The sequence below is a fragment of the Dendrobates tinctorius genome, unplaced genomic scaffold, assembly GCF_039654945.1.
Source record: "Dendrobates tinctorius isolate UK_male_01 unplaced genomic scaffold, ASM3965494v1 ptg000008l, whole genome shotgun sequence".
NCBI classification, from domain to species: Eukaryota; Metazoa; Chordata; class Amphibia; order Anura; family Dendrobatidae; genus Dendrobates; species Dendrobates tinctorius.
This window is the reverse complement of record NW_027361676.1, coordinates 61,278,171-61,298,891: the sequence shown is the minus strand read 5'-3', so window position 1 is coordinate 61,298,891 and position 20,721 is coordinate 61,278,171. Positions and strand designations below refer to the sequence as shown.

General features: G+C 42.3%; 1 long non-coding RNA gene across 1 annotated transcript in view; it reads right to left on the bottom strand.

The window, feature by feature from the left end:
• LOC141092017 (uncharacterized) overlaps positions 1–20,721 on the bottom strand; it is a 1,925,499-nt gene that overhangs the window by 385,698 nt on the left and 1,519,080 nt on the right. Inside the window, exon 5 of the long non-coding RNA XR_012232651.1 lies at positions 20,325–20,417. This is a non-coding gene — a long non-coding RNA (uncharacterized lncRNA). The remainder of the gene's footprint in view (positions 1–20,324; positions 20,418–20,721) is intronic.

Below are 20,721 nucleotides of genomic sequence, written 5' to 3'. Positions count from 1 at the left end.
TCCTTTGTTGGCAATGACAGAGGTCAAACGTTTTCTGTAAGTCTTTACAAGGTTGCCACACACTGTTGTTGGTTTGTTGGCCCATTCCTCCATGCAGATCTCCTCTAGAGCAGTGATGTTTTTGGCTTTTCGCTTGGCAACACGGACTTTCAACTCCCTCCAAAGGTTTTCTATAGGGTTGAGATCTGGAGACTGGCTAGGCCACTCCAGGGCCTTGAAATGCTTCTTACGAAGCCACTCCTTCGTTGCCCTGGCGGTGTGCTTTGGATCATTGTCATGTTGAAAGACCCAGCCACGTTTCATCTTCAATGCCCTTGCTGATGGAAGGAGGTTTGCACTCAAAATCTCACGATACATGGCCCCATTCATTCTTTCATGTACCCGGATCAGTCGTCCTGGCCCCTTTGCAGAGAAACAGCCCCAAAGCATGATGTTTCCACCACCATGCTTTACAGTAGGTATGGTGTTTGATGGATGCAACTCAGTATTCTTTTTCCTCCAAACACGACAAGTTGTGTTTCTACCAAACAGTTCCAGTTTGGTTTCATCAGACCATAGGACATTCTCCCAAAACGCCTCTGGATCATCAAAATGCTCTCTAGCAAACTTCAGATGGGCCCGGACATGTACAGGCTTAAGCAGTGGGACACGTCTGGCACTGCAGGATCTGAGTCCATGGTGGCATAGTGTGTTACTTATGGTAGGCCTTGTTACATTGGTCCCAGCTCTCTGCAGTTCATTCACTAGGTCCCCCCGCGTGGTTCTGGGATTTTTGCTCACCGTTCTTGTGATCATTCTGACCCCACGGGGTGGGATTTTGCGTGGAGCACCAGATCGAGGGAGATTATCAGTGGTCTTGTATGTCTTCCATTTTCTAATTATTGCTCCCACAGTTGATTTCTTCACTCCAAGCTGGTTGGCTATTGCAGATTCAGTCTTCCCAGCCTGGTGCAGGGCTACAATTTTGTTTCTGGTGTCCTTTGACAGCTCTTTGGTCTTCACCATAGTGGAGTTTGGAGTCAGACTGTTTGAGGGTGTGCACAGGTGTCTTTTTATACTGATAACAAGTTTAAACAGGTGCCATTACTACAGGTAATGAGTGGAGGAAAGAGGAGACTCTTAAAGAAGAAGTTACAGGTCTGTGAGAGCCAGAAATCTTGATTGCTTGTTTCTGACCAAATACTTATTTTCCACCATAATATGCAAATAACATGAAAAAAAAACAGACAATGTGATTTTCTGGATTTTTTTTTCTCAGTTTGTCTCCCATAGTTGAGGTCTACCTATGATGTAAATTACAGACGCCTCTCATCTTTTTAAGTGGTGGAACTTGCACTATTGCTGACTGACTAAATACTTTTTTTCCCCACTGTATATATATATATATATAAAACTCAAAATCTGTAGTAGCCCGCTCTATTGAAATCCACAGTTCTGGCCCGATTTAGGTGAAATTTGGCATGCTTCCTCTCCACCCACAGGAGCAGAATACTGTGCACGGTAAATCTCTCTAGCGTCCCCCAGTCATGAGATTGGGCCCCCCAAAGTTAGGCCCTGTACATATAATGGAGAAATGTGAAGGTGAATGTAAAAGTGCAGAGGGGAAAACAACAGTTGTGAATGACAGGGACGGATTATGGTGACGGCACCAAAGATTCGCTGCTAATTTGGCCGCACCACTACACACAGCACACAAACTTTTCACAAACACCATACAAACATCACACAGACAGCACATATACACTAACCCACAAGCACAACACCACACAAATGCCACAACACACCACTCAAACACTAGTCCACTCTAGACACATACAACACAAACACCACCCCATAAATACCACATGCACACCACACACACGCATGCAAGGACCACACACGCATGCAAACACACTCAGATGGATGCACCCTACACACAAGAAGAAACATTACTGAGCAGCAAAATTGATTAGGTGAAAAATGGATCATAGTAAGATTGTCATTATTGCTTACTATACAGGGAGCTTTCATCACTGAAGCTGCTGAGGTAGTGAGTGAAAGCTGAGCTCTGATTGGTTGCTATGGGCAACTAGACAAGTCTGCCTGTGAGGCGGTTTTCATTACTGAGATGTAAGCTCCTTCAGGTCATAGTAATACTGTGATCCTATTACATATCTTATCAGTGTCAGGTGAATACTAAAGGGTCATAATACTAAGGACTGTTTTTTAAAATGCCGCCCAAAAAATGACCATCTATTGGGCAAGTTCATCCAAAAGCTAAGAAAGCAAAATTGTGTCAAAGAGCTAAGACAAGTGAACAATGTGACTCGTGGCTTGCAAAGAAATGGATGAGACAGGCTAAATGTAAGGCAGCTGAGACATCAGAGCAACGGGAATGTCGTCTTCACAAGAATCGGAAAAGGTAGGATGAAAATTGCAAAGTAATTGATTGGGATGAATGTACCATGGCGCACAAGAAAGCAGTTGAGGCCCTTGATCGCACCTTGAAAGATATGCAGGGAACTGATTATTTAATGGGGGAATTGTTGTAATTTTTGCAGGTGACTTCTGCCAGACATTACCTGTTCTTAAGGGAGAAACACCATCAGATGAGCTGACTGCCGGTCTAAAATCTTCTTATCTGTGGATATATGTTCAGAAGCAAACTCTTACTACTAACATGCGGGTTCATTTGATGGGAAATACAACTGCTGACAAATTTACACACCAGCTACTATGCCTTGAAAATGAAAGGTTCTCTACTGATTCCACTACTGGTTTCTTTTCTTTTCCAGAATATTTTTGTGAAATGACATCTTCGGTAATGGAACTTATAGACCAAGTTTTCCCTGATATATGTAACAATTTTAACAACCATCAGTGGCTTTGTGAATGTGCAATCCTAGTGCCTAAAAATGATAGTGTCAGCTCCATAAATCTAATAATTCAGGGAAGGCTGCCTGGTCTAGTGACCACATACATGTCATGGAGAATGAGCAAGCTGTAATGTATCCATTTTAGTTCCTGAATTCTTTGGCGCCTCCTAGAATTCCACCGCATAAGCTCACTTTAAAAATAGGAGCCATGATAATTTTGCTTCAGAACCTTGACCCACCAAAAATGTGTAACGGCACAAGATTGTGCATTAAGAGTCTCATGCCCAATGTTATTGAACCCACTGTTCTTATGGAAATCTCTAAGGGAGCAAATGTTTTCATTCTGCGCATTCCTTTGCTACCAAGCAACATGCCCTTCAATTTTAAGCATCTGCAGTTCCCAATCCGACTTGCATTTGCTATGACTATAAACAAATCACAAGTTCAATCACTTAAAGTAGCTAGAATTAATTTGGAGAGCCAGTGTTTTTCACATGGACAGTTGTACTGTACGTTGCTTGCTCTAGAGTGGGTAACTCCAAAAATCTTTTCATATATGCACCTGAAGGTAAAACCAGAAACATTGTTTACCAAAAATCACTACAGTAGATAGTTGCTTAACTGTAAACCAATTTTACTCTTGTCCGTGAACTACAAATAGATTACACTGGAGGGAGGAGGAAGGGTTGCATTATGTTGTTAATTGTGTTTAAATGTTTTATGAGTTTGTGTAAGGTGCATACGTTTTCATTTTTGATAAAAAATTGTTAAAAAAATAGTTGCAATAGTTTAATCTACATAATATGTATTGAAGATGTAAAATCAATAAAAATGTTGACATTTTAAAAAAGTTGTTGCTCACATCAATGTTACGACAAATTAGTAAAATGCCAAAATAATAAAAATTTAAAGTGGAAAAAAAATTTACTTTAGCACTCTGAAAATGTCAATTTCAGTGTGACACAGAAAATGTTACTTTAGCTATGAAAACCAACAATTTAATATATTTGCCACGAGTGAAGCTGTGGGTATTCTACTAGTAACTATATATGAATAAATGTATGTAACAAGCACAGAGAGATGATCTGACATCCCATCAGTGTATTAAGACACATGCCGAAAGGGTGTGTTGCCACCCCCTGATACTTCAGACTGCTTCTTTAGGTGGGATGATCATCTGTATTACTAAATATTTATCATATATCACTGACAAGTGAGGAGTCCTGATACATATTTTTTCCATTTAGGCCCAGAGGCTTCAAGTTAGGTCTAAATTCTAAACAAGAAATGGTTATAAACTTTAAATAGAGTATGTTGGTTAGTTTAAAAGAGTTGATAGAACTTGCTGCTTTGTTCTCAAATTGTTTTCACGCTCAAGTGACATTTCAGTATAAATACCAGCATCTTATCCACAGAGACCAAACCTTTACTTCATAAACACTGACATGACATAAGCAACATTAGATATATTTCAACATAGACTTGTTTAATTTACTCCGTTGACCTTAAGCTTAATGGTTTGCTAATTAGTAAGAGATTTGTGTTGGCAGTAGATTACAGTTTAATAATTCTCTATCATGGCCAGTGTTAAGTTTCTAGATCAATAAAGTCTATTGTATTTTACATGAAATAGAGAAATAAATTAAAACAGTATTAAGCTTAAAACTAACGTTGAAGCCAGAATTCACCTTCTCCATGCACGCTCAGAGACTAATCTCTTGTACATTTTCCTGGGAAGCTCTTAAACAACTACTAAGTTAATTAAATTAAACTTTGCTTCATGAATGAATTTAAAAATACAGATGAACAATAAAACAGATAAGTTCATTTGGAAATTTTGTCATTTTTAAGTGAGAATGAGACGATAAAAAATGATGGAATCCAAAATACACAAACCAAGGCAAAGAATATGTGAGATATGGCTGGTTTTGTAATAGATTTGTGCCTGAAAGCAAAGCTAAGAAAAAGGCATGTACTATAATCCGAACTTACACATGCATAGACTGTTAGTATTTATATATGCAGTGTATGCGTGTTTGCGTGGGTTTCCTCCGGGTACTCTGGTTTCCTCCCACATTCCAAAGACATACTGATAGGGAATTTAGATTGTGAGCCCCATCGGGGACAGTGACGATAATGTGTGCAAACTGTAAAGCGCTGCGGAATATGATAGCGCTGTATAAGAATTAAGATTATTATTATTATATGCACGTTTATGGAAATTTAAGGGCTAATGTTTCTCCTTTTGTTGAGTGACATGTCTGGCATGCCAGTGTAAGCAGGCTTACAAAAAGTGCACTACTCCTCTGGAAATAAATGCTCAAATTGCCTCTTTAGAGAGGAAGATGACTAGAACTCTAGTGCCACCCATAGAAAGTAGCTTGTTAAAGGATCAAAATTGTTTTTTTTTAGCATTTCTACTTCCAATAGGTGGCACTAAAGTTTTAGTCCTCTTCCTCTCTGAAGAGGAAATTTGCAAATAGAAATTTAAGGCTTAAAGGGAGGCTTTAGAGATAAAGTTCTGTGTTTAAAGCTATAAGGTTATAATCTGTGTCTTCAGAGTACTGAGATGTAAATTTTGTACAAAGATGTGATGGAACATGAATCCTATTTATTACCAGCACATGCCCAGTTACTGGATCACCATTTGGAAATTATGTATGACTACTTTTGTGCACCCATTGAAATGAGTTTAAAAAGGGAGCCACCCTCATATGTCAGTTCTCACTGAGCATTTAGCCCATTGGACTCGCAGAGATAATGGTAGTCACTGCATGGAATCTCGATGCTACTTTTGCAGTCCTGCTGACATGCAGTATATTGTATAATTAAGAGCTACCATAAGCTTTTACTTTTAAAAAAAGTATAAATAGGTGAGGGTGACTGTTTAGCCACCCTATGGATATCAGGTGTGTGTCGGGCTGTCAGTGCTGGGAGTTAGCCACCTTATGAATAGCAAGGGTGTGCCTTGCTGTCAGTGTTGTGAGTTATAGCTTAGCTGCAGTATGGATAGCAGGGGCGTGTTGGGCTGTCAGTGTAGTGCTTGGGTTTCATCTACAGTAGGTGATTTTCTTTTGGATAATAGCCAGACTATTTAACTGGCTGGCAATGTTAGGTTATTCCCAATTGCAGCTTCAGCTCAGTAGTGTGTTTATGCCGTGTAATCTGATATTCTGATATTTTGTTGCCAGACCTTGGGTTTGCCTTTTGACTGCCCATTTGTATAACCCCTTTAGCCTTTGATGCATTCTGACCTTATTCACCAGACCCCATCCTTTGCCACTTACTTTGTCTCATCCCCTTTTCTTTGATGTAACTGCCTGTCCTTTGACTTTGTAAATTTTGACCACTCTGCCTCATGGGTAGTCCGTAAGTAGTGACTACTATCACAGCAAATTTGTGCATGTTTACATTCATGTGCCTGCTTGCTGTATACTACCTTTGTATTTCCATCTATGCATGGCAGATGTCTATTAAAATCTTCTATACATAAGCAAAAGTTAATATGCATCTGCCTAAAATGTAATACACTGTCAGCATTGAATCATATGACATTTAAAAAATAATTAGGTCCATAAATAATACTTCACAAGTATTTTATGTCTATTGGCGGTAACTTAGTAGTAAAAAAATGCTAGTGAAATAAGATATGTCTATCTTAAAACTCCTCGTGTTTTCAGTATTAAAAATAAATATTTCATTTCCATTTTTTAGAAATAATGATGCTTGTGTTTGTTCAGATTGATATATGCACAGCTTCCTATTTTTATCTATTTATCTGCATCCAATTAGAGACAGTTATGTGATTCACAATGCTGCATTATTATGCTTCTTGTCAGCAGGAAGACTATTAGAACATTTCCCATGTGGCACAATGCACAGCATAAAACACACTTTCACTGTTTGTTATTTTGGCATTTTTGTTCAATCTTTTGATTTATTAAGGTTTACTGTCAAGCATGTCATTTTGTTATTTTGTTTTCATTATTTTTTCTAATACTGTATTTTAAATGGTATATGTAGAATAAAAAGGTAGATACTTGCAATCATAAGAGTCCCTAACAAGTTGTTAGCAGTTATTTTAAAGGGAACTTGTCTTTCTATTTATGTTGCCTGAACCAAAGGCAGCATGAATTAGAGCCTGACAGTGCAATTACAGAAAAGTATGTTTTAGTCTGAAACACTCTGACTTTTCAGAGTACAAATAATTTGAACAACTGTTGAGTAGTGTTGAGCTATACCATCCAATATAGAAAAATATCAGATTGGATTGGATCGGCCGATATCCAAAAAGTATCGGGTATCGCCGATTCCGATCCCGGAAGTCCCATTCAAGCCAATGGGACAGAAATATTGGAATTAAAAAAAACCCTTTCTTTCCTTGTAGGTTAATTCTACATGAAGAAAAACAACTAATAATAATGTAGAATGTATTGTGGGAGGTGTAGGAGACATTAAAGCCATAGAGGTTTAGCCCAATCAAATGGAATAGCAGGAATTATTTTTTTTTTAAAGACGTTTGGAGTTACAAAGATATTGACTATGTTAACCTCTTTTATATTTTGTCAGATATGTATGTTTCACTGCTTCCATGCTCTTGACCTTCTTTTTTACTTCTCCCACACTTTCTCCTTCATCATCCTCAGCAGCAGCATCTTTTTCATCAACTTCTTCACCTTATTCATCTTCTTCTTCTTCACCTTCTTCCTATTATTCTTTTTTTTTACATTCTTCATATTCTTCTTATTCAACTATTATTCTTCTTCATATTCTACTTCTTCATCTTCATCATATTCTTATTTGTGTCAGGCATTCCTGTAGTTGTTATCTATAAAAGTTTGAAGATTACACCTTCCGTTCTGCCTGTCACAAAAGATTTACAACAGGATATGTCCGCGTTCAGTTTGGCCTGCAGCAGCAGGCATTTTTCAGGGGCACCACGAGGATGAACGGACTCACCCCCATACACAGGTTAGTCTTCTTCTGCTTATAATTTAGATAATATCATTTGCTCTGATTTTTAGTCTTATGCTTAATGTTCTTCGGCTTTTGGTTTTTCTGCTTCTTGGTCTTCTGTCTCTTGTTGTTCTGCATCTTGGTGGTTGTCTTCATGTTCTTTGTCCTCTTGGTCATCTTCTTCAGAGTCATCTTTTTGGTCTTCTTTGGTGTGGTCTTCAGGGTCATCGTCTTCAGGGTCATAGTCAGGGAGATCCAGAGTGAGAACCAAAAACCATTTCCACAAGCTCGAACTTGGAAAAGTAGCAGAAGGTACAAGAAGGCTGAGGAACTGCTGAGAACCAGCTGACGGTAATGGAACCCAGATAGTTAGCAGAAGGAACAAGAGCAAATGGAACTAGCAAGGACCAGATGATGGTGCTGGAACCCAGAGGGGCAGCAGAAGGAACAAGAGCCAATGGCACAACCGTGGACCAGCTGACGGTGTGGGAACATGGTTACTAAGCAGGAGGTACCTGTGCTAGGAAGCACTACCAAGGACCAGCAGACGTTGCTGGAACTCAGATATTAAGAAGGAGGCACCTAGGCCAAAGGCACTGCCGAGAACCAGCTGACGGTGCTGGAACCCGGATGGGTAGCAGAAGGTACCCATGAAAAATACAAAGTTGCAAGGCCGAGAGCCGGCCGCAGTTACCGAAACCCACTGTCCTACAGGGGGTGCTTGTCCTATTGGCACTACGGAACCAGCCTTTATTACCAGAACCCACAGCCCACACAGGAAGCACCTAAACTGCAGGCACCATAGACTCGGCTAACCCGACCGCAGCACGACCAGACAACGAGTCGGTTTCAAAGTGACGCTGACACACCCCAGAAACAGCAGGCGTGCTGGAACCAGGATGGGCAGGAGGGAGTACCCGTGCCAAGGACACTGCCGAGAACCAGCTGACGGTGCTGGAACCCGGATGGGTAGCAGAAGCTACAACAGTCAATGGAACTACCGAGAACCAGCTGACGGTGCTGGAGCCCAGAGTGGCAGCAGAAGGAACAAGAGCCAATGGCACAACTGTGGACCAGCTGACGGTGCTGGAACACGGTTTCTAAGCATGAGGTGTTATGAATTAGTCACGGGAGGAGAAAAAACAAAAATACAAGCTAAGTCCAGAAAACCAGAGAGGTTGGTAGCTAGCGGATTGCAGACCCCTGATCCTATTCACAACAACTAACAGTAGCCGTGGGGTGTTCCTACGGTGGTCCTAGACAGCTCGTTCACAGTCGGAGAACTAAATAAACCTAAAGAAAAAAAGAGGAAATCTAAACTGCCCCAGAGCAGACCCCAAAGCAATAGACAGCCCCCAACATGTATTGATGGTGAAAACAGATGAAAACACAAACACAGACAGAAAGACAGGCAGAGCAAACGATGGGGCCCTCACTAACTAGATAGGACAGGAAAGAAAAGCAACTGTCTGCAATCACGCAAAAACCCTGCCAAAAATAATGTCCAACACGTCTGATAGAAAAGGCCCTGAAGTCACTAGACTTCAAAATCACTATATCAGCACTCAGGTATATTCTGAAAACAGAGCAAAGAGATCAACTGATCAGAGACAAAAATGGAGTTCAGCCAGTCCCAACCAGGGCTGGCTGAACACAAACACTAACTAAAACCAGACAAAATCTCATGGAACAATAGCAGAGCAAAAACTTAGCTTTAGTAGACAGGACTAAACTGGAGGCCAGAGCTCAGAGCAGAGAGGATCACCAGCAACCCAGCAGGGCGTCGGCAGCCTTATATCCACTCAGAGATTCCGGATGTCCAATCACACTCCACCTGTTCAGATCACAGGTTTTTCCCATCCAAATCAATTTCACTACCTCCTTTCACCAGCAGAGGGAGTTCATCGGACATCAAAGGTGAAGGAGAAAATGAGCTCACAACAGTACTTCCCCTTGAGGAGGGGTCACCAAACCCTCATTCACGCCACCAGGGCGATCAGGATGGGCCCGATGAAAAGCACGAACCAATCTTTCGGCATGAATATCGGATGCAGAGACCCAAGAATTATCCTCCTGGCCATAACCCTTCCACTTAACCAAATACTGGAGTCTACGTCTAGCCAGATGAGAATCCCGTATCTTCTCAACCTCATATTCCACATTACCTTCAACCAATACAGGGTCAGGAGGTGCCACCACAGGAACCACTGGCTCAACAAACCTCTTTAACAGAGACGTATGAAACACGTTATGGATCTTGAATGTAACAGGAAGAGCCAATCGAAAAGAGACCGGATAAAGAATCTCCAAAATCTTGTAAGGTCCAATAAATCTAGGTTTAAACTTTGGAGAAGCCACCTTCATAGAGATATTCTTTGATGACAACCAAACCATATCACCCACCTTAAACTGGGGACCAATGGTCCTATGCCGGTTGGAAAACCGCTGGGCCTTTTCCTGGGAGAGAGACAACTTATCCACCACTTGGTCCCAGATCTGGTGCATTCTCTCCACTACAGTGTCAACACTTGGGCAGGCAGAAGACTCCACCTGCCCTGAAGAGAATCGAGGATGAAACCCAAAGTTACAAAAAAAGGTGACATCAAAGTGGCAGCTCTATTATTTAAAGCAAATTTGGCCAAGGGCAAAAATGAAACCCAATCATCCTGATCAGCAGAAATGAAACATCTCAAATAAGACTCCAAAGTCGGGTTTGTTCTCTCCGTCTGCCCATTGGTCTGAGGGTGAAACGCAGAGGAGAAGGACAATTGAATTCCCAGCTTGGAACAAAAAGTCCTCCAAAATCTATAAACAAACTGAACTCCTCTGTCAGACACAATGTTCTCAGGAATCCCATGCAAGCGAACCACCTGTTGCAAAAACAAGGGCACCAACTCTGGGGAAGATGGCAACTTAGGGAGTGGTACAAGATGGATCATCTTAGAGAATCTATCACAAATCACCCAAATAACAGTCATTCTCTGAGAGACAGGCATATCAGAAATAAAATCCATTGACATATGGGTCCATGGCCTCCTGGGCACCGGCAAAGCCATCAACAACCCACTAGAGCGAGAACAAGGTTTAGACCGGGAGCAAGTCCCACAGGACAGCAGAAAATTCCTGACATCACGAGACAAGGCGGGCCACCAAAAAGACCGACTCACCAAATTTCTAGTACCAAAAATACCTGGATGACCAGCCAATGCGGAGCAATGAACTTCAGGCATTACTCTCTTCCTCCACTGGTCAGGAACATACAATTTTCCAATGGAACAACGCTCAGGTTTGTCCTCCTGAAACTCTTCCAGAGCACATCTCAAATCGGGCGAGATGGCAGAAAGAACTACCCCCTCACCTAAGATGGTAGCAGGCTTGGTCACAATAGGAGAATCAGCAAAGAAACTCCTAGAGAGGGCATCTGCCTTGACATTCTTAGTGCCCGGAAGAAAAGAGACCACAAAATCAAAACGTGTGAAAAACAAGGCCCACCTAGCCTGTCTAGGATTCAAGCGTTTGGCCGACTCAAGGTAAATCAAATTTTTGTGGTCAGTAAGGACCACAACTTGATGCTTAGCTCCCTCCAACCAATGACTCCACTCCTCAAATGCCCATTTCATGGCTAACAGTTCCCGATTCCCCACATCATAGTTGCGTTCGGATGGGGAGAACTTTTGGGAAAAGAAAGCACAGGGATTCATTTTAGATGTTACAGGATCTTTTTGGGACAAAACAGCTCCTGCACCAATCTCAGAAGCGTCCACCTCTACCTGAAACGGGAGTGAGACACCAGGTTGCCGCAAAACCGGAGCAGAAGTGAGCCTCCGCTTCAGTTCCTGAAAGGAAGAAACAGCCTCTGGAGACCAATTCAGCACATCAGCACCCTTCTTAGTCAAATCAGTCAATGGTTTGGCAATACCAGAAAAATTAGCTATAAATTTCCGATAAAAATTAGCAAAACCCAAAAACTTCTGGAGGGCCTTCAAACAAGTGGGCTGAACCCAATCATAAATGGCCTGTACCTTGGCCAGGTCCATTTCAATAGTTGACGGAGACAAAATAAATCCCAAAAATGAAATCCTCTGTACCCCAAAAAGGCATTTCGATCCCTTAACATACAGGGAATTCTCCCTCAAAATCCAGAACACAGTCCGAACATGTTCCACATGAGAGTCCCAGTCCCTGGAAAAGATCAAAATATCATCCAGATAGATAATCAAAAAATTTATCCACAAAGTCCCGGAAAATATCATTCATGAAGCACTGGAAGACAGAAGGGGCATTAGTGAGCCCAAAAGGCATCACCAGGTACTCAAAATGTCCCTCCGGAGTATTAAACACCGTCTTCCATTCATCCCCATGCTTAATGCGAATAAGATTATACGCCCCCTGAGGTCAAGCTTGGTAAACCAGCAAGCACCTTTAACTCTAGAGAATAGATCAGAAATCAGGGTTAACGGATACTGATACTTAACAGTAATTTTGTTGAGGGAACGATAGTCAATGCAAGGCCTTAACAAACCATCTTTCTGGGCCACGAAAAAAAAACCAGCACCCAAGGGTGAAGAGGATGGTCTAATATGACCCTTCTCCAATGACTCCTTAATATAAGATCGCATAGCCTCGTGCTCGGGTACAGATAAATTGAAAAGTCGACCCTTGGGAAATTTACACCCAGGGCTCAACTCAATTACACAGTCATAACTCCTATGAGGAGGCAAAGACGCAGACTTATTCTCACTAAATGCATCATAAAAATCAGCCAAATAGTCAGGAACATCATGCGACTGGGGAGAGGTGGAGAAAACAGGAGCGTCACCAAGAGCACACCGACAACCCCAACTCACCACAGACACAGATTTCCAATCCAAAACTGGATTATGGATTTGCAACCAGGGAAATCCCAGAACAATGGTATCATGCAAATTATGCAACACCAAAAATCTGCAATTTTCTTGATGGTCTGGGGCGACATTCATTACCACCTGGGTCCAAAACTGAGGTTTATTCTTCGCCAAAGGAGTAGCATCAATACCCCTCAAAGGGATAGGCATCCGCAGAGGTGTCATAGGAAACCCACAACGCTTAGCAAAATCCAAGTCCATCAGGTTCAGAGCCGCTCCCGAATCCACAAAAGCCTTAGTGGAAAGGGAGCAGATCAGAGTAATTGCCAGAAGAAACTTAGGTTGAACACCACCCACAGCAAATGTGTGTGCAAAACTTTTCTCTCGTTTAGGGCAGACAGAAATCATATGAGAGGCATCTCCACAGAAAAAACACAGCTTATTACGCCTTCTGAACTCCTGATGTTGCGCCCTAGACAAAACTCTATCACATTGCATAGGTTCAGACATTTGTTCAACAGGTGGCAACATTTCTCATGGACTTTTACGTTCACGTAAACGCCAATCAACCTGAATGGCTAATGACAGAATCGTCAAGACCAGAGGGAACAGGAAATCCCACCATAGTATCTTTTATGGTTTCTGACAAACCCTTCCGAAAGAGAGCTGCCAAGGCACCATTATTCCAGGTAGTAAGGACCGCCCACTTTTGGAATTTTTGACAGTTTTACTCTGCAGAATCCTGACCCTGGCTCAATGCCAACAGTGCTTTCTCAGCTTGATCAATAGCATTAGGTTCATCACACAACAACCCCAAGGCTTGAAAAAATGCATCCACATTAGTTAGAATAGGATCATCAGGTGTCAAAGAAAATGCCCAAACCTGGGGATCGCCGCGCAGCAAAGAGATGACAATTTTAACCTGCTGCGCAGAGCTCCCCGATGAGTTAGGCTTCAAGGCAAAAAATAATTTACAACTATTCTTAAAATTCAAAAATTTAGACCGATCCCCAAAAAAAAAATCAGGAGTAGGAATCTTTGGTTCAGCAGCATGTGAGTGAGCAAGATAGGCGGAAATTCCCTGCACTTCAGCAGCCATCTTGTAAGGTCCAATAAATCTAGGTTTAAACTTTGGAGAAGCCACCTTCATAGAGATATTCTTTGATGACAACCAAACCATATCACCCACCTTAAACTGGGGACCAATGGTCCTATGCCGGTTGGAAAACCGCTGGGCCTTTTCCTGGGAGAGAGACAACTTATCCACCACTTGGTCCCAGATCTGGTGCATTCTCTCCACTACAGTGTCAACACTTGGGCAGGCAGAAGACTCCACCTGCCCTGAAGAGAATCGAGGATGAAACCCAAAGTTACAAAAAAAGGTGACATCAAAGTGGCAGCTCTATTATTTAAAGCAAATTTGGCCAAGGGCAAAAATGAAACCCAATCATCCTGATCAGCAGAAATGAAACATCTCAAATAAGACTCCAAAGTCGGGTTTGTTCTCTCCGTCTGCCCATTGGTCTGAGGGTGAAACGCAGAGGAGAAGGACAATTGAATTCCCAGCTTGGAACAAAAAGTCCTCCAAAATCTATAAACAAACTGAACTCCTCTGTCAGACACAATGTTCTCAGGAATCCCATGCAAGCGAACCACCTGTTGCAAAAACAAGGGCACCAACTCTGGGGAAGATGGCAACTTAGGGAGTGGTACAAGATGGATCATCTTAGAGAATCTATCACAAATCACCCAAATAACAGTCATTCTCTGAGAGACAGGCATATCAGAAATAAAATCCATTGACATATGGGTCCATGGCCTCCTGGGCACCGGCAAAGCCATCAACAACCCACTAGAGCGAGAACAAGGTTTAGACCGGGAGCAAGTCCCACAGGACAGCAGAAAATTCCTGACATCACGAGACAAGGCGGGCCACCAAAAAGACCGACTCACCAAATTTCTAGTACCAAAAATACCTGGATGACCAGCCAATGCGGAGCAATGAACTTCAGGCATTACTCTCTTCCTCCACTGGTCAGGAACATACAATTTTCCAATGGAACAACGCTCAGGTTTGTCCTCCTGAAACTCTTCCAGAGCACATCTCAAATCGGGCGAGATGGCAGAAAGAACTACCCCCTCACCTAAGATGGTAGCAGGCTTGGTCACAATAGGAGAATCAGCAAAGAAACTCCTAGAGAGGGCATCTGCCTTGACATTCTTAGTGCCCGGAAGAAAAGAGACCACAAAATCAAAACGTGTGAAAAACAAGGCCCACCTAGCCTGTCTAGGATTCAAGCGTTTGGCCGACTCAAGGTAAATCAAATTTTTGTGGTCAGTAAGGACCACAACTTGATGCTTAGCTCCCTCCAACCAATGACTCCACTCCTCAAATGCCCATTTCATGGCTAACAGTTCCCGATTCCCCACATCATAGTTGCGTTCGGATGGGGAGAACTTTTGGGAAAAGAAAGCACAGGGATTCATTTTAGATGTTACAGGATCTTTTTGGGACAAAACAGCTCCTGCACCAATCTCAGAAGCGTCCACCTCTACCTGAAACGGGAGTGAGACACCAGGTTGCCGCAAAACCGGAGCAGAAGTGAGCCTCCGCTTCAGTTCCTGAAAGGAAGAAACAGCCTCTGGAGACCAATTCAGCACATCAGCACCCTTCTTAGTCAAATCAGTCAATGGTTTGGCAATACCAGAAAAATTAGCTATAAATTTCCGATAAAAATTAGCAAAACCCAAAAACTTCTGGAGGGCCTTCAAACAAGTGGGCTGAACCCAATCATAAATGGCCTGTACCTTGGCCAGGTCCATTTCAATAGTTGACGGAGACAAAATAAATCCCAAAAATGAAATCCTCTGTACCCCAAAAAGGCATTTCGATCCCTTAACATACAGGGAATTCTCCCTCAAAATCCAGAACACAGTCCGAACATGTTCCACATGAGAGTCCCAGTCCCTGGAAAAGATCAAAATATCATCCAGATAGATAATCAAAAAATTTATCCACAAAGTCCCGGAAAATATCATTCATGAAGCACTGGAAGACAGAAGGGGCATTAGTGAGCCCAAAAGGCATCACCAGGTACTCAAAATGTCCCTCCGGAGTATTAAACACCGTCTTCCATTCATCCCCATGCTTAATGCGAATAAGATTATACGCCCCCTGAGGTCAAGCTTGGTAAACCAGCAAGCACCTTTAACTCTAGAGAATAGATCAGAAATCAGGGTTAACGGATACTGATACTTAACAGTAATTTTGTTGAGGGAACGATAGTCAATGCAAGGCCTTAACAAACCATCTTTCTGGGCCACGAAAAAAAAACCAGCACCCAAGGGTGAAGAGGATGGTCTAATATGACCCTTCTCCAATGACTCCTTAATATAAGATCGCATAGCCTCGTGCTCGGGTACAGATAAATTGAAAAGTCGACCCTTGGGAAATTTACACCCAGGGCTCAACTCAATTACACAGTCATAACTCCTATGAGGAGGCAAAGACGCAGACTTATTCTCACTAAATGCATCATAAAAATCAGCCAAATAGTCAGGAACATCATGCGACTGGGGAGAGGTGGAGAAAACAGGAGCGTCACCAAGAGCACACCGACAACCCCAACTCACCACAGACACAGATTTCCAATCCAAAACTGGATTATGGATTTGCAACCAGGGAAATCCCAGAACAATGGTATCATGCAAATTATGCAACACCAAAAATCTGCAATTTTCTTGATGGTCTGGGGCGACATTCATTACCACCTGGGTCCAAAACTGAGGTTTATTCTTCGCCAAAGGAGTAGCATCAATACCCCTCAAAGGGATAGGCATCCGCAGAGGTGTCATAGGAAACCCACAACGCTTAGCAAAATCCAAGTCCATCAGGTTCAGAGCCGCTCCCGAATCCACAAAAGCCTTAGTGGAAAGGGAGCAGATCAGAGTAATTGCCAGAAGAAACTTAGGTTGAACACCACCCACAGCAAATGTGTGTGCAAAACTTTTCTCTCGTTTAGGGCAGACAGAAATCATATGAGAGGCATCTCCACAGAAAAAACACAGCTTATTACGCCTTCTGAACTCCTGATGTTGCGCCCTAGACAAAACTCTATCACATTGCATAGGTTCAGACATTTGTTCAACAGGTGGCAACATTTCTCATGGACTTTTACGTTCACGTAAACGCCAATCAACCTGAATGGCTAATGACAGAATCGTCAAGACCAGAGGGAACAGGAAATCCCACCATAGTATCTTTTATGGTTTCTGACAAACCCTTCCGAAAGAGAGCTGCCAAGGCACCATTATTCCAGGTAGTAAGGACCGCCCACTTTTGGAATTTTTGACAGTTTTACTCTGCAGAATCCTGACCCTGGCTCAATGCCAACAGTGCTTTCTCAGCTTGATCAATAGCATTAGGTTCATCACACAACAACCCCAAGGCTTGAAAAAATGCATCCACATTAGTTAGAATAGGATCATCAGGTGTCAAAGAAAATGCCCAAACCTGGGGATCGCCGCGCAGCAAAGAGATGACAATTTTAACCTGCTGCGCAGAGCTCCCCGATGAGTTAGGCTTCAAGGCAAAAAATAATTTACAACTATTCTTAAAATTCAAAAATTTAGACCGATCCCCAAAAAAAAAATCAGGAGTAGGAATCTTTGGTTCAGCAGCATGTGAGTGAGCAAGATAGGCGGAAATTCCCTGCACTTCAGCAGCCAGCTGTGCCACACGATCAGACAATTGCTTATTCTCCATTAAGAAAATGCCTCCTACGGCCCCAGAGAAAAAAAGGAAAAAATATACATAAAATAAAAAAAAAATTCTGACACTTTTTTTTTTTGCAATTCTTTCCTGCTATTGAGTACCCTAGAATCTGCGGTATGGCTGGTGATTCTGTTATGAATGAGTCACCGGAGGAGGAAAAAACAAAAATACAAGCTAAGTCCAGAAAACCGGAGAGGTTGGTAGCTAGCGGATTGCAGACCCCTGATCCTATTCACAACAACTAACAGTAGCCGTGGGGTGTTCCTACAGTGGTCCTAGACACCTCGTTCACAGCTGGAGAACTAAATAAACCTAAAGAAAGAAAGGGGAAATCTAAACTGCCCCAGAGCAGACCCCAAAGCAATAGACAGCCCCCAACATGTATTGACGGTGAAAACAGATGAAAACACAAACACAGACAGAAAGACAGGCTGAGCAAATGATGGGGCCCTCACTAACTAGATAGGACAGGAAAGAAAAGCAACTGTCTGCAATCACGCAAAAACCCTGCCAAAAATAATGTCCAACACATCTGATAGAAAAGGCCCTGAAGTCACTAGACTTCAAAATCACTATATCAGCACTCAGGTATATTCTGAAAACAGAGCAAAGAGATCAACTGATCAGAGACAAAAAAGGAGTTCAGCCAGTCCCAACCAGGGCTGGCTGAACACAAACACTAAGTAAACCAGACAAAATCTCATGGAACAATAGCAGAGCAAAAACTTAGCTTTAATAGACAGGACTAAACTGGAGGCCAGAGCTCAGAGCAGAGAGGATCACCAGCAACCCAGCAGGGCGTCGGCAGCCTTATATCCACTCAGAGATTCCGGATGTCCAATCACACTCCACCTGTTCAGATGACAGGTTTTTCCCATCCAAATCAATTTCATTACCTCCTTTCACCAACAGAGGGAGTTCTTTGGACATCAAAGGTGAAGGAGAAAATGAGCTCATAACAAGGAGGCATCTGTGCTACAAAGCACTACAAACAACCAGCAGACGTTGCTGGAACTCGGATACTGAGAAGGAGGCACTTCGGCCAAAGGCACTGCCGAGAACCAGCTGACAGTGCTGGAACCCGGATGGGTAGCAGAAGGTACCCATGATAAACAAAGTTGCAAGGCTGCGAGCAGGCCGCAGTTACCGAAACCCACAGTCCTACAGGGGGTGCTTGTCCTATTGGCACTATGGAACCAGCCTTTAATACCAGAACCTGCAGCCCACATACGAAGCACCTAAACTGCAGGCACCATAGACTCAGCTAACCCGACCGCAGCACGACCAGACAACGAGTCGGTGGCAAAGTGACGTTGACAGTACCCGGAAACAGCAGGCGTGCTGGAACCAGGATGGGCAGGAGGGAGTACCCGAGCCAAAGACACCTCCGAGCAGCAACTGGCGATGTTGGAGCCCAGGGTCAATCAGGGCGTAGGCTGAGGCCTAATTTCATCAAGTTTAATATCTGTTGTAGACTACTACTGATTTTAAACGTGCTCCAACCAAGCCTCTGGCTCCACTCTGTCTCTAGTATTTCCCCTGGCCTCCAACCCCGCCAGTTGCTGCTCAGAAGTGGCGTCTGAACAATCAACACTTGTTCCTGTGTTACTGTGGTTCAGTAACGTCAGCTGTTCCCCTGATGTGTGTCCGGCAATGTCTCCTGCTCTGTCCACATTCCCACTACTATAAGTTGATTAAGCAAAAATTTCAATTTCGTTACAATGTGTAGGAGCAAATGGGTGTTAATATGCATGAGAAAGCAACAGTAAGAAGGAATTTCCAATTGTGAGGTAACTATGAAAGTGATGTAAAAGTATATCAAAATTGCAAACCTAGCCTCGCAGAGATGTGTTCAATCTTACCTTTGCTCAAATGCTGTTAAGCACTTAACAAATTCCCTGACAAACTGCAATTTGTATCACAACGACTGTATGTTCACACACACAGACATGAACTATATGGACAAACATATTGAGACACACCTTTGATAATTGAAAGTTTTTCATTCAGTTCCAATGCCACAAGTGTGTAAAATCAAATACTTAGCCATGCAGTCTGCCTTTATAAACATTTATGCTACTGTCATAGGATGTCACCATTACAACAAGTAAGCTTGTGAACTTTATTGATCCTTAATTTTCCATGATCAACTGTAAATGACATTATTGAAAAGTGGAAGCATTAAGGAACCAGAGCACATCAGTGATTTACTTCTTGAGCTGAGCCAAAGAATGCTGAGGGATGTAGTGCATAAAAGCCACCACCGCTTTCCTGGCTCTATAACTGCATAGCTCCAAATCTCCTCTGGCATTATTAGCATTAATTTCTACCCAAAAACTGTACACCGCAAGCTTTTTTGGCCCATGCATGGCTGAGCAGTACATGCAGACATTACATTACAATCCACAGTGCCAGTCAGCGGTAGAAGAAATGCAAAGTGCACTCCCAATAATAAACGGTGTGTCAGAGGAAAAGTCTTCTGTGGACTGATAAATTATGCTTTTTTTATGACAGTTTAAAGGACATTACCTGCTTGACTCCACTGTATCAACTGTAAAGTCTGTTGGATGAGTGATAATGATCAGCTTTTGAGACATTGGCCAAGGTCTCTAAGCTCCAATGAAAAACAGCTTAAATACTGAAGCATGCGAAAAATTATTGGCAATTGGATACTTCCAACTTTGTGGGAAAAGTTTGAGGAAGTTCCTTTTTTTCTGTTATTACTGTGGCCATGCACACAACGCAAGGCCCATAATGACATGGTTGAGTGAGTTTAGTGAGGAAAAATTTGACTGCCTCACAAAGAGGCTTTTCCTCAATCCAATATATGACATTTTTGTTAAACCAGAATAGATACTGTAAGTCAGGCCTTCTCATCCAACATCACTGTCTTACCTCACAATTGCTCTTCTGGATGAATGGGCAAATTCTCACACACACTAGAAAGTCTTGTAGAAGTATTTCACACAAGAGTAGAAGCTGTTATAGCTAAAAAAAGAGAAGAGGGGGAAGTCATGATTCATGCCTATGGATTTTACTTGGATGTCATGAAAACTTTTGTAAGTGTGATATGTAAGTATTCCAATACTTTTCTCCATAGATCATATATAACATTATAACATAGATATCTAATCAGTACTGTGTCATTATGTTTGTTTAAAACCTCGTGGCATTGAGATACATTGCACGATAAGTCATGTACAGTCTCACACAACTGCTGTAGGTTCACACTAGTGAATAAATTAATTTGAATGATAAAGAAATAATACAATAATAGTTATACATTGTTCGA